This window comes from Globicephala melas, chromosome 11 (genome assembly GCF_963455315.2).
Source record: "Globicephala melas chromosome 11, mGloMel1.2, whole genome shotgun sequence".
Taxonomy (NCBI): Eukaryota; Metazoa; Chordata; class Mammalia; order Artiodactyla; family Delphinidae; genus Globicephala; species Globicephala melas.
Genome location: NC_083324.2, coordinates 95,762,173 through 95,777,271, shown reverse-complemented (window position 1 = coordinate 95,777,271; position 15,099 = coordinate 95,762,173). Strand labels below are relative to the sequence as shown.

General features: G+C 36.5%; 1 long non-coding RNA gene across 1 annotated transcript; it reads right to left on the bottom strand.

Annotated features, from left to right (window-relative positions):
- Nucleotides 1-756: 756 nt before the first annotated feature.
- Nucleotides 757-14,664, bottom strand: LOC115866163 (uncharacterized). Its single transcript, XR_004044538.2, has 3 exons — nucleotides 14,491-14,664; nucleotides 2,443-2,589; nucleotides 757-2,355 (listed from the first exon to the last, which is right to left on the bottom strand). It is a non-coding gene; the product is annotated as an uncharacterized lncRNA (long non-coding RNA).
- Between the last annotated feature and the right edge of the window lie 435 nt (nucleotides 14,665-15,099).

Genomic DNA, 15,099 nt, shown 5'->3' with positions numbered 1-15,099 from the left:
AGTCCAATGGCAAGGAAAACAACTATAAAACAACTAGAGCAACAAAACGTTCTGTAGACTTGATTTTAAAATACTGAACAACTCCTGCTTTGCAGTAATGTGGCAGGAGACTTTTTGGATTAGGAAATACACTATGGCCATGGGCATCCTTTAGGGGCAAGAAAATATTGTTTTTCTGAATTATACCAATGCTTTCATTGGGACCACCAGTCCCTAAAGGAAACACACAAAAAAGAAAAGTATCAACTGATTGCTGACCTCTGCATGGTTCATTCAATTCACTGCTGTACAACACACTAAATATCAAGTGAAGTGAAACCTGGCTTATCAGTTTATGCTTTCATCCAATGAAAATTGACAGAACACTTACTAGTTCAAAGAGCAGTACTGAGGACTGGGGCAGGTACCACTAATTAAAGCAGACAGTGATCCCTGCCCTCGAAGAGCTTACATTTTAGTGAGAAAAGCATAAATAATAAAAGTGACAGGGGAGTTCCCTGGCTGTCCAGTGGTTAGGACTCTGTGCTTCCACTGTAGGGAGTGCGAGGGAGTTCAATCCCTGGTCGGGGAAGGAAGATCCTTCATGCCACACGGTGCAGCCAAAAAAAAAAGTGACAGACCTATAAAATCAATAGGTGTTTTTATTAACTCAGTTAAGCAAATGATGGTTCAATGAAAAACTTACCAGATCACTTGTTCAACTACATTTGCTTTATCAACTTGACCTAATAATCTAATGAAATACAGTTTAGGAGGCAGAAATCTACTTATATGTATACATTTATCCTTCTCAGTATATTTTGTATTGATACAGGTCTATCATAGAACTTACTTTACTGTATCCAGCCCCACTTTTTCAGGAGGAGGGATGGGCTTCTTATTTATACTATAAGTGATAACACCTGGCCCTAATCCCTTCCCCCACCTCTCCTTCACACCATCTTCCCAACAGGAAATGTTTTTTGGGCCCCTGCATAGGGCCAAGAATTGTTCTAAGCTCTGTTAATAAGAAGATACATTTGAAAAATTCTCCACACAGGTAATTCATGCTCCAATGGGGAAGGCAAAGCATGTAGTTAGAATAGAAAGCTATTCGGTGAAAGTGGAGGTGAGTACCTGATGACCAGAGCTACGACCAGGTAATTATACTTGCAAGTGTGGAGGTGAGGAATGCAAGAAGTCGTTGACACTGACAGTCCCGTATCATTTTGAAGGAAGAGTCTAGTTTCCTGAGTTGTGCAGGTGCAAGAATTTAAGCCATTAAAACCTATTTAGAATGTTCACTAGTTTCTGTGAAGTTGAGATCTGTTGTCAGAGATGTTAATATATGTTGATCTGCCTTCAATAAGAGCTATAGAGGATGAAAAATATAGACAGTATATGCATATGCTAATTTCTGCCAATAGAGGGAACATCTAGTGTAATTCAATGTCTTATTGTAAGACTGAAGATATCCTTATAGTTAGACAATAATTAAAGATGAGGATTGAAAAATCACCAGGATGGGATGTGTTTATGTTTCCCAGTTACAGGTATCAAATTTGACCTCTCTCATAAACACTGCTTTTTGTTTGAGAGAGGTGACTGTTAAAACACCTGCTTACCCTTCCTTAAAAACGCAGAGGAGGACCAGAGGGCCTAGATATCCTCTGTATTTATTGCTCTATAATGAGGACAAATGATTCTTAAAGATGCAGGATTTTTTTATAACCCATCAACCCTCTGACAGTTCTTTGTCCTCTTGTGATCCTAAGTCCTATTCCAAACCTTCAGTTGAAAAAAGGAAAGCAAGGGAGTAAAGACAAAAAGGAATAGTCAAAGGAATAGTCTACTTTGGTCCTTTTAGAAAGAGCTAAGGTGGATGAGGGGAGCCCGAATGGGAGCCAGCCAGTTTGGGGCTGTTTGTTGATATCTTAGAATACAAAGCATTTGTGCTGTAAAACAACTAATTTAAGTGACTTGATTTTTTTTATTATGTAATTTTTCCATGTTTTTCCTTGAAATTTCTTCTAGAAAAAAAATGTGAAATTTTATGCTAAGTGAAGGGGAAAGGGGATTTATTTAGGCTTGGTTATATCATCTTCTAGCCATTCCCCTTATTCCCTCCAAAGGAAAGAGTACTGCTGGGGGAGTGTGAAAAATGATATTCTATCTCTCTTCATACTTCACAGGAGCCAAGTAGCTCTTTCTAAGCTAATGAAGATGAGTCTATGTTCTCTGAAAACATATTTGGGACAATCACGACGTCCAGCTGTTGTTTCCAGTACTGGTTACTGACTTCTGGTAAAGGACATATTATAAGGCCGTAGATTGAAAAGGAAGTTGAACTTAGTCTTCTCACCATGACTTGTGGACCTTTAAGAAAGCAAGAAGGAAGAAGCACTTCTAAGTTGAGGCACTCAGGTACAGCAACGAGTAAAATATTTAATCGGGGGAAAATACCTTTTTGTTTTAATGGATTCTTTTCAATCCTCTTGATTTAATATCTGAGGAGTCTTCCAGTGCACTGTCCATTTCACTTAGATGCTCCTGAATAGCCGTGACCACTTCACTGGGGATAAACTTTAAGCCACTGATATCACCAAACACCTGAAAAGTGATGACAAAATGGCACATGTTAACTTACCACACTTCAAGGAAATATTTAGGCAGAATGAGCAAAACCTGTGATTTTTCCCCTGAAGAAAAATTACAGCTTGGAAATGCCCTGAAATGCCATTATAGTTAACCTAATTCCACATTTTAACAGGAGTTTTCAATTTAGGTTTTATGGTTTGGTTCCATTTCTTTCTTCTTCTTCTTTTTTTTTTTTTTTACATCTTTATTGGAGTATAATTGCTTTACAATGATGTGTTAGTTTCTGCTGTATAACAAAGTGAATCAGCTATATGTGTACATATATTTCCCATTTCTTTCTGACTTTAACAGTAATTTAATAATACAGCAAAAATATAAATAAGCATTTGTATAATATTTAGTAATACAGAGCACAGAGTCATAATTAGCAATTTAAACACATGTGAAAAGTGAATTATCCTAATCTTACAGAAACCAAAAAATATCAAAACAAAATACAAGACTGGGATTTTCTTTTTTGCAATTAATAACTTTCGTGTGATGAAATGGATAGAAAACAAAACTATCAGGGGAAAACATAGGACAGCATTCCTTTTAGAAGGAACTCATTGTCCCAAGAGAAGCTTTCTGTATATACAAGACTAATTATCTTTGAGCGCACAACTAGCAACCCTACCAACATCCTGTTTCACTTGTCACACAAAGTTTGGGTTTATTTTGGGCTGTTTATAAGAATCATCAATTTCACTGACTTCATCTGGCTCTCCTACATCTTGAAGGTACGCAACATTTCCAAGAATTCTGCTGAAGGACTGTTTTCCCCAGAACTTATAGTCTCTTGAACTGAAGGCCACCCCAATGAGAAAGGCAGGGACCCACATCTACATCCACTCTGGCAAACTGAATACATTTCTCTGGATAAGAAAGAGGACATCTACTGTAATTCCTACTTATGTGGGTTAATAAAAAACGTTTTGTGATTAAGCAGAAATAGATATTTGACATATACAACTAAATAATGTTGAGAAAAATAGCTGTCTTTGGACACCTTGATTTCTCCTTTTGTTGAATCTTTCTTATCAGGTTTTCTTAGAGTCCACTCCACCCACTGTTATCTAAAATTGTGTCGTACTTTTCCATTATTGCTTCCCTGTCATTCTTCTTCTTCTTTTATTTTTATTAGAGCTTTTTTTTTTTTTTTTTTTTTTGGCTTGGCTATGAAACTTGCAGGATCTTAGCTCCCCGACCAGGGATGGAACCCAGGCCCTGGCAGTAAGAGAGCCGAATCTTAACCACTGGACCGCCAGGGAATTCTCTCCCGGTCATTGTTCTTAAACATCTCTCTTTTTTTTGTAATTTCATGATACACCTTTCTTTGCTTTTCTTAGTATATGATCTTTTTAAAACCTAAGTTTATTGGGAAACATTCTATACCACAACAGAATTTATTCGGTCTTCTTTCTTATCAAGACTATCTGAAAGTGTAACTCAGAGCTGCAATTCTAGAGCTTTCTCCATGCCTTCTGTGATACCTTACCATTTAGATCCTCATGTGGTGGAGCATGCCAACTGTTCTTGAAATTTCTGAAATGCACCTTCCTAATATCAAGTGGGGTGGCATTCAGCCTTCACCAGAATTAAGAATTCCAGAATGACAGTCACTTTCCCCTAAGTTGTCCTGCCATTCACAATCTTTCTTTGTTATTGAGAATTTGAATCAGAATAACAACTTCAGTCGCCACTTTATCCTCTAGGAAATGGATTATTGGGATGTTTCCTTACTCAGTAGTATGTCTTTATTAACAGGAATTCCTTAAAATGTCCGTATGGTGTGAGCAAGAAGGGACATGAGAGCAGGAGTGGTTTGATTTGCTCAGGATTCTAGGAACTTCCCCAGTTATCACCTGGACTAATTACCTGGAAGCATTTCTTTACCCTGATGCACAGGGCCATGGACTAACAGCATGGCGCCTTCTGGGATGAACTGGTTTTTTAAAAATCGCTCCTAAATTTTAAACTATTCCCCTTGTCCCCATCACAGCTGCCACCATAATGTGTCAAAAATGTACTTGTATAAAATGATCTGTACATCTATGTGAATATACATCAAATTAACAAATATACTTCAGCTTGACAGGTTTGGGAAAGAGGGACTAAAAATACAACTAGCTTTAATCATAATCGCTAATGAAACGTACTTGTCACTTCTTAGTTAATTGTTGTGCAAGACAATTCACTTTCCAATTACTCTGTTTGTTTAGAGTCACATATTTCAAGTGATTTGTGCTAGAAGAATAAGCTCATAATATTATAATCATTCTTATTTTATGAGTTTCACTGATTACTGGGAATAAACATTGCTAGAAAGTAAATATTGCAAACAACTAAAATCTCACAACAAGCTTGTATTTAAATGTGCCCGTGCTTTGAAAATAAAACACAACCTAGTCTTGCAGCATTTTCCAAAGGCAGAAAATGACAGTGAACTAATGATATCCATGTGACCTCATATTTCAAACCTATCTCTTTAAGTTACAGAGAGCATAGTTTGTGTAGCTATAGCCAAAAAGGTTATCAAAATGTTGGGCAAACTTCCCATTCATTGCAGTGGTGGCTTTCTGTTTGTCCTCCTTTTCTGGAGGGCAATTTGGAGATATATATTTTTGTGTATAAGAAATATGCTATCCTTTTAAATTCTCAGATTCTTTGGCCTAGTAATTCCACTGTCAGAATCTAGCTTTAAGAAATAATAAGGAACGTCAATGAAAATGGCCAAGAAAGAAACTTCAAAGTTTACCCATTCATAAAAGAAATTTTAAAAATGGTAAAAAAAAAATAAAAACCTCTCATGATCAACTTTTTTGGGGGAAAACTAGATCTAGAACACTATGGATGAGGCAAAAGCCACCGTGAACTTGGTTAGCCACTCATGTCCCCACCAGCACAGTGTTACAGATGTATGAATGTGAACGAATAGAGTGCAAGCTTGGGACGTCTCTGTGCCTATCGCTAGGCACTGTGACCGGCAAAGGGTTTCTGCAGAGACAGACAAGGGTCTTTCATGCGGTGTGGATGTATGGAGTTGGTGGTGAACAGAAACACCCATGGCCATGGAGTCAACATATATGAGCTCTTTCTGCCTTGTGCTTGAAGCAGGACTGGCCTTCTCTGGTATAAAGAAGTCCCTGGATTTCTTAGAAATTGTGTTAAAACAGGCCTTAAGAAAGAGATAGCTAATTGACTGCTAATAAGGATAGATATACCCTCAAGTGTCTATTTAGAAAAACGGAGTTGACTTTATTTGCAGTCTATCTGGTAGAATGGGTCATACGCAGCTCCCCAAAACACACATTGATAAGGTTTTTCTTTTTTTCTTCTTATAGAATGTTTTCTCCCTCTAAGTTCATAATTACCTTATTTTTTCGTTTCTTTTTAAAGTATATCTTTATTACTAATACTTCCCAAGCTAACAGATTATTTTTATTTTTTTTACATCTTTATTGGAGTATAATTGCTTTACAATGGTGTGTTACTTTCTGCTGTATAACAAAGTGAATCAGTTATACATATACATATGTCCCCATATCTCTTCCCTCTTGCGTCTCCCTCCCTCCCACCCCCCCATCCCACCCACATTGATAAGGTTTTAGTGAGAGGCCGTTATAAAGATGGTAAGGAGGCTGCGGAGGAGGAATCATAAAGCAGATATAACATTCGGACAGATTTTGTTTTAATTTGCCAACTTAACAGAGGACCCGCGTATGCATAGCACTAATTCACTGACAGCAATATTTGGAGGCCTAGTTAAACTCATTATGGCTCCATAGCGAAATAAATTTTTTCTTCAACAGAATTCAGATCTCTGTACCTGAACTACAGGAATCTAAACTAGGGGTAAAGAGTCTTAAAATTAGATTACAATTGTAGATTTCAAAATATATATATATATATATATATATATATATATAACTAGAAATAATATGACAGACTAAATAATAGGTTGAATCAGCATTATTTTAGAGAAAGGAAGTTTTGCATTTTGAAAAAGTAGAGCACAGATGTTAATTTCCTGAAACAGTTAAATAAGGGCTGACATTTGGATGAATTCTCTGGGATTTAGTGATGATGGCGTGTTGGCAGTGGTGGCCATGTTGATCAACACTGCTGTGAAAATAATAAGCCAAAGTACGCAGTCCTTTCATTTTTTCATATACTTTACTTGGTTGTAAAATAAAGAATATTCAATGTTCTTAAGATTAAATATCTGAATATTGCTTCTGAAGGAGCAGCTGTCACCTTAAATCTAAAGTCTAGTTTGTTTACTGGCTGCATTTTATATCCTTTTGAAAATGACACAAAATGGCTATGAAATCATCGTTAAGTATTCTACAGGGGAATATAAACGCCCTTTGGTTACAGTGCATGTATCTTTATACATAATTCCAGTTTATTTTCCCTGGAATTATGTAAAAAGCCGTTTCTCATAAAGGTAAAAACGCTAGATGTTTCTGAGTTGTAATTTAGCATCAGAGTCAAGATTGTTTCAGAAAAAAGCTAGTGTTACTCTTTCATGCCTTTTAAGTGTCACTCGGCATATACTATATGTGATTTTGCACATAAAATAAACTTATATGCTTTTATGTCAGTGTTTTAGTAAATGTAAATGCGATTAAAATAATTTATAGGATACAAATATGTAAAAATAATTGACACTAAGCAACTGGTTTTTACATTGTTTAATCATATTATTATTAAATAATTATTTCAGGTCATTATAGAAGAACTTGTTCCATAAACTGAAAAGGAAAAAACTACTTCTGTATCTATGGATTCTTAGAAGAAATCAATTCATTTGTAGATAGTTCTTAATATTGACACAATTACAAAATGCACCAAAATATTTTCATGGTATTTCTGTACATAAGTAGAAGGAAAACTCATTATGTTTAGGGTTTTGTGGCTTATTTTGCTTTGTTCATGAGTGAATTATCTTTGACTTTTTAAGAAATCAGTGTTAGGCAGCCTTGTCATATAGAATCAAGATAAAAATCACTGATTAGTAGTATCATGGCATATTCTGAAATGCTCAAGCACTGACTGTTGGATGCATGGCTTTAAAATATATTTCAAATGAAAGGTACAAACTTCCAGTTATAAGATAAATAAATACTAGAGAGAAAACGTAGAGCACGATGACTGTAGTTAACACTGCTGTGTGACATAGAAGAAAGTTGTTAAGAGAGTAGATCCTAAGAGCTCTCATCACAAAGAGAATTTTGTTATTTTCATTTTATTGTATCTGTATGAGATGATGAACATTGAACCTATTACGTTAATGTTTTTATACCTTAAGTTTATGCAGTGATGTATGTCAATCATTCCTTAATAAAACCGGGAAAAAATAGATATATTTATAAAGCAAAAAACTCAAAAATTTCCCAAGTCTATAGTAACTTAAGATTAAGAAATAAAAAGAAGCATAAAAATAGTTTTCACATTTAGAGGGTCACCTTTCAAGTTACGGTTTCCAAATTCCAATTCAATAAGAAAAAAATATACAGAAGTAAAAGTGAACATATTTTTACTCAGCGTAAAACATTCATTCTTTATTGACTGTGCGATAAAGATTTAATTTTTCACCTCTATAATTTTTATATTAGATATTTAACTATATGTTTCAGTTAGCATGTCAAGGCTTATTTTTTAAACTGCTTCTTTATACTTAATATACCTTTTAAAACATTTCCTATGACGTAGAATCCCAAGACATTTTTCTTCTCCAATATATCCTATGAATATGTATTATTTCTGATAGACATATAAATGCAATAATAGAACAAATCTTTCCTACAACTTTCATAAGTTCAATTATTTGGAGAGTCAAAGGAAATCTAAGATGCTGAAAATTATTTTATGAGTAAATATTTTCAAAAATATGTATGTGATTATTCTTTTTCTTACATATGCAAATAAAAATATATGGTCTATAAAAACAGGAACTACCAATGAATAATTGTCTCAAATTATGAGTACAGATGAAGTATGGAGAAATTTAATATTTACAAGATTGAACAAAAGAAGTTATTTTAGAAAAGACCTGCAGTAACTTTAAAATGTTTTCTAAAATCACATCTTAATACGTAATAGGTACAATCAAAGTAGTTCTTCATAATTTTCTAAAGAAACCAAACATAGTTTTACTAAAATTAATTTAGTCACTAACAGTTATTTTTTGACCCATGAAAATAGGTCAAATAAGAAAATAGCTTTTTAGAAGTAAATAGCACATTTTCTGAAAATGTGTCTGAAATCTGTTGTATTTATTTTAAAATTATAGTGTGCTAATTTTTTTAAAAACGATGCTATTTTCCTCTTACAGGTTACCAATTATATATATAAATAATAAAGCAAGCCTGCCGTGAGAACCATCTAGCTTAGTTTTGTGAAAAGCAAACCATGTCATAGCAAGTCACACTGACCTAATTATTATAGACAAATAAAATCACTTATTTTGACACATACATATGGGAATAATAATTTTGTCAAGTAATTTTAAAATAGAGATAAATCCCTGTATATACTTAATATATATTTAAGTGATTAGTAAATGTGTCTATTTTAAGACTTTTCATGGTAGTATGATAGGAGAATGTCTTATAAGTGCCATTATATTCTAATTTTAGCCTGAAAATTGAATTCTTCTTTGCTTTTGCATTCTGTTTTTTTATAATATGTTGTTTAAAATGGGGTCTATGTTTTAGATACGACAGAATGATGTCCCTCTACAGTTTACTGCAACAGTCAATCATTCTTCAGGAAAAGAGGTGGCAACATAATACCAGGAACTTATTTTTAAAAAAATCAATTGAAGTGACAGCTGTTAACTTTGAACTTGAAAACCCAAAATAAAAGACAATCCTGTCCTTGACATTTTTAACAATATTTTATGCAAAGCCATAAGTACTGCTATTACTACTTCATGTTAATGTATATTTTCAATAGTGTCATGTAAGCAATTGTGCCCCAAATGTGCCCCAAAGATTTACTGCACCTTCTCATGCAGGTGTTGTGCACAAAATATAAAGTTTTCTAAACTTGGGAAATGAAAACGGGACTTTCTTCTATTTGCAGAAATGAGTTAATTTTAATATTTTCTTTAGGCCAGTTTAAACTACGCACAATGAGAAACACAGGGATGGCTTTGCCCCTTCCCATGAACAATGACTTTCAACAAATGGAAAAACTGGATGGAGGAATTCCCAACAATTTACATGTTTAATGAATAACTTCTGTAGACCCAGAGTTTTCAGTATTTTCCTATTGATTTCCCTTCCACATTTTTGTGTATTTCTCTCTCTCTCTCAAACACACACACAGCAAATTAGTCATTGTAACAGATGGATATGGGAATTTCCAATAACAATAAATAGTCTTTTCTGGAAGATGTTACAATAGAAGAGTTAAAACTGAAAACTCTCAGTTATTTGTATTCTGTTTTTGCCGTGCAAGTCATTGATTCAAGGACAGAATACGATTCTTCCCTCCATTTACTCAAAGCTTCATGCAGGCTTGCAAGATAAAGCTTCCTCTGCTGCCTTCTCGCCGAGGGTCATACAAGTGAGGCTCGGCCCCTCTACACCTGCTCTCCCCACCGGTGGTCACTCAATTCCATGAGTGGGAGAAGAATCCGGAGTTGAGTCAAACCCATCTAATCATAAATTGTGGTTCCGTGTTTTGTTTTCACCTTTCTTCTCCTGCTGCTTTTTCCATCAGCAGAGCACTTAATAAAATCACTAATTGGTTAAGCTGTTATTTAGGCAAGTATTAATATTCTCATTTTGCAGACAAGGAATCAGGCCTCCTGCTGTGTATCTCCTGGCACTGGGTAAGGAGCTCTTCAGATGGGAGATTCAAAGTAGGTGAGCCCGTCCTCCTGAGGCTGAGAGATTCGCCGGAAGCCGCTCGGCAGGGCCTCACAGAGACTCTGTTACATCGCTGAGCTCCTGACTCCCATTCCTCTGCTCAGACCACCAGGCGACACCGCCTCTAACGACAGAGAAACCCTTTTCCCATTCCGCCCCAACGAATGCTCCAAGGGCTTTCTTAATTGCGATGGATACCCTGGGATCGGGAAGCTTATTTGTGATTTGATGAGTCTGCACCAGTCTTGCCTGGGTTTCTAGGTTTTGTGGCACTAAAAACTTTAGAAAAACTTTGTACTTAAAAAGAAAAAAAAAAAAAAACCTCAAGCTACGGAACGGAGACAAAGCATTACAGGTACACACTACCGTATATAAAATAGATAACCAACAAGGACCTACTGTACAGCACAGGGGAACTCTACTCGATATTTTGTAATAAACTATATGGGAAAAGAATCTGAAAAAGAATAGATATGTGTATGTATATATCTATAACTGAATCACTGCTGTACATGAAATTAACACGATATACTGTAAATCAACTATACTTCAATATAAAGTTAATTCATGAATTAATTTAAAAAGTATTCCTCTGCGGAGAGTCCATGGCATTGCCCAGCCTCAGAGGAGTTGACAAAAAGATAATTCAAGAGAGGCCCTCACCTCCTGACAGACCAATGACCATCTCGGACAAGCGTGGAGGGGATTTTATTTTTTAAGTTAAATACGTAGAACACTGTAAGATCTGTGTCATCTTCGTCACGGGCCCAGATGAAAAAGAAGTGGTGAACATAAATCCATAGGAAAGATAGTTTGTAATAATATAACTTCTATTTCAATCTGATGGAATCTGACCTTTTCAGTGCAGAAATCATACTGTTCCAAAAACCATGGCTTTTCACAAAAAAATGAAAAACTTGAAGATAACGTGCTTCGAAACTCAAATTGCTAAGGTTTTCTTGAGGAAAAAAAAAGAAAGAAAAGGTTAACACGTGACCTATCTTTCATATCAGAATTAGGAGAGACTTAGAAATCACTGTCGTCACAAGCTAGAGCTGTGTTAGATGCAGAAGGAGCTCGGAACACTAGGTACTCTATTTTACAACCACCCTAAAACTTCTGAGAATAGAGTTCAGGTTATAAAGGTGAAGCAGAATTTCACCCATTTTTGTTTCATGTTTGTTGCCAGATCTAATTTGTAAATATTAAATTAGGTCTAGAGGCAGCTACCTGTTTCTTCCCCTATCAGAATAGCCCATCAAAATACAGCATGGATCTTACAGGTATCGCTAGACGGATCTGAGTCATTTCCTAAGCATAGGTGCCCTCAATTCGCATAATATGGGCGTTAGTGGAAAAGGTCTCATGGTACATAATTAACCATCAAGTAGCATAATTTGACATCCAGAAATTCAAGGCAACTTAATAGGTTTCCCTGAGCAACAGCTTTGTGCCTAGTACAGAGACAGGGACTTCAAAGGTGGGAGTTAACTCTAATCCAAGTAGATGACTACTTAGAAACTACAATTTTCAAAGTTTAATAGATGCGTCTTCAGTCCGGAAAGTATGATCTATCTAGGTGCTGTGGTTGGAAATTTCTTTACCATGCATACATCTTTGGGAAAGATAATACATGAATTTCACTTCTCACTGAAGCTGCAAAAGACCAGTCTCAAATCCATTCCAATTTCAGATTTTATAGCTCAGAAAGCCAGTGATAGATCAGATGTGCCCGTTAGGGGTCAGGAGAGATATAAAAGAAAGTAGGAAGATTGTTGAGTAGGCTGAAAGAAAACCTGCCTAGTCTTCAATATGCTCTGGGACTGGGATGATTTGACGGTTCCTGTCCTCTGGGACACGCAATTTAATACTGGAAACAAGTTTAGAAAGGCTAACGAATAAAATCTAGTGCTCCTAAAAAAGTGTCAGAGAAGGTGCAAAGAGGCTAGGTCCCTTCAAAATGGATTTCATAGAGGACAAAGCAGGTAACATAAAGCACAAAGAAATAAGTGGGTAGGCTTTAGACTCGGACTGCAGAGGGAGTGGGACCCTGTGCCTTTGCTGAGATCTGAAAAAGGGGGGAACGCTGGTTTAGTATTTGTTAGCATCTCTGTTGGGAACAGGCTTAGCGGGGTCCAGACACACTTCCACCATCATATAATCCAACAGTGTGGAAAACACAGGCAACCAAAACCAGATGGGTCCTGCCCCACCTCTCAATCCTTCTAGAACCTACTTTATTTAATCTTTAGCATAATGTTACTACGTTTGAAAAAAAGTTGAATGAATTTAATTGTGCGTGATCCACAATACTCTGAACTGTTTATTGTGCCCTTTTTAAAAAGAACTAAAATATATTGCCAATGTTATCTCGTTCACCTGTCCCAAATACCTGTGAGGCAGGTAGTATGAGTATTTATAACCCAGTTTTACAGATAAGGATATAGGCAGAGGAGTGGGAAATGACTAAACCAAGGTCCTAGCGCACATGCAGGAGCGAGTGAATTAAAGCCCTGATGATTGCTTTGCTTATGAGAACAGGTCACCTTGAACCTCAGCTTCCCAGTCGGACCCAAGGACTACAAGCTGCAAGATGTTTTGCAGCAGAAGGGCAGATATCCCTGGCATCCTGGCTTCTCCAGTTTGTTCAGCTCATGGTGTGCAAACATCTTTATGCACACGCTTGTGTAAATTTTAAAAACAAAATAAGCCCTGGCAGTTTTGTCCCACAAAGAGGTTTCTAAAGCAGATGTTGCCAAAGTCTGAAAAAGATCATACACAGAAGTGCCAATACCAGCCCGGGACCCAAGCCCGCAAAGAATTATGTGGGATATAGTTCTCATCCACCTACCTGCTGCCTTGCTACAATATACACAATCCCCTCTTATATCAGGGAAAAGGAGGTGAAATGATGCGGACCCTTGTCTAGCACATCTCTGTTTCTCTGAGTAGCGAGCCCACGAGAATCACTCAAGTACCAAACTCCGTCATGGGCTGGTTTTGTAGAAAGGAGAAGCACCCTAGCTGCAAGGCGGAGCTCTAAACAATTAAAAAGTTCTTCAAGGTTTATTCAAAGGGCCTTTTATGAAGACACACTTTCATCAACTTCATAACAGAAACAGCAATAGCTAAATTCCATAGGGAAAGTGTGATGCGAACAGAAAGGTTCTTACTCTGCAAATTCTTAACAACGTAGTATTGTGCCACTGCAAAGTGAGTTTCATGCCACCAAGACCAGGGAATCGAATGTGATACACATCTGAATTCTCCTTCTCCTCCATCCTTCATTCTCTCCAAATAAAGGGAAATAACACTCTTTCTGACTTCATTATTCAACAGCAATTCTGATGCTAATGGGAGCCTCAGGTTTCAACATGCCCTGCAGTTTGGATTCTGAGACTTTGAGGCAACATAAGAGATGTTTTTTAACAAACTCAGCTCACCTAAAGACTGACATTTTAGGAGGAAACATGACTTTAGGATCTTTGCCAAATACTACTCTAAAAAGTTTTTAAAGATTTAGAGAATGGAGGCTTTCCTTTATTTTTTTAAGATTTGTCTCATGGAAGAAATACGAAATTGCACCATCTCGTTCATTTTGTGTGAGATCATCTAAGCAAAGAGCTGTGTACTTTCCTGTGGCATCGAAGTATCTATGGACTGAGATATTTCTTCTTCATCAATCCGCTGATGTTTCCAAATATTGACTGAGTCAAAGTTATTGCAGGCAGAATCCTGAATTATTTCACGTGATTTTTTTCCTGCCTTTCTTCCAATAGCTCAGAAACATTTTTTTTTTCTTATGCGGTACTTTCGTTTCTTTAGGAAAACACTAAAATACATCTTCACGTCCTCTACAGTACTAGAAGCATCAGTTATGATATGTTTGCAAAGTAGTTTTGAAGCCTTTTAAATCAAGTATAAACACACTCACATTCACGCACTACGACATACACAGCATTTGCATTAAAATATTTTCATATATACTCACCTCAACAATTGCACCACTAGGGAGCCTAAGAAAATGGCGGTACAGCTCTTGGAACCCACTGGGATAAACAGTGTACACTGCTATATGAGAAGTAACATCTCCTGGACCAAGTGCAGACACAGAAGTTTCATTTTGCTGTTGGAGGTCACAGCTGGAGATGCTGGACTGGACGCCGCCATGGCTTTTCCAGATATAATCATACACTGCCACCTAGTGAGACACAGAGGCCCCCCACCCCACCCCCCAGCCCCAGAAAAGAAGAGAAAAAAATTAATTAACTTCTGGCAAGAGCATAACCAATTTTAAATGATTCTGCAATAAATCTGAAAGTCTCTGCCATCTGCAGTGCCTGTACTCCATTCCATGCATATTTTTATGACATATATCTAAATAGTGAAGGAAGACAAATCCCCGGTGTGTGCTCCGAAAAGTTAATTCTACACAGATGAAGCTGTAATTGGCTCCCATATTAACCCAGAGTAGGAAGATCAAGCAGGCTGCGGCAATGACAGTGTTGATTAAAAAAAAAATGCTTACGAATGGTTTTATGAATGAGTGTTTGTGCTTTCCCATCCAAAATAAATCTTTGCTCTTTTTTGCTTCTTCGTA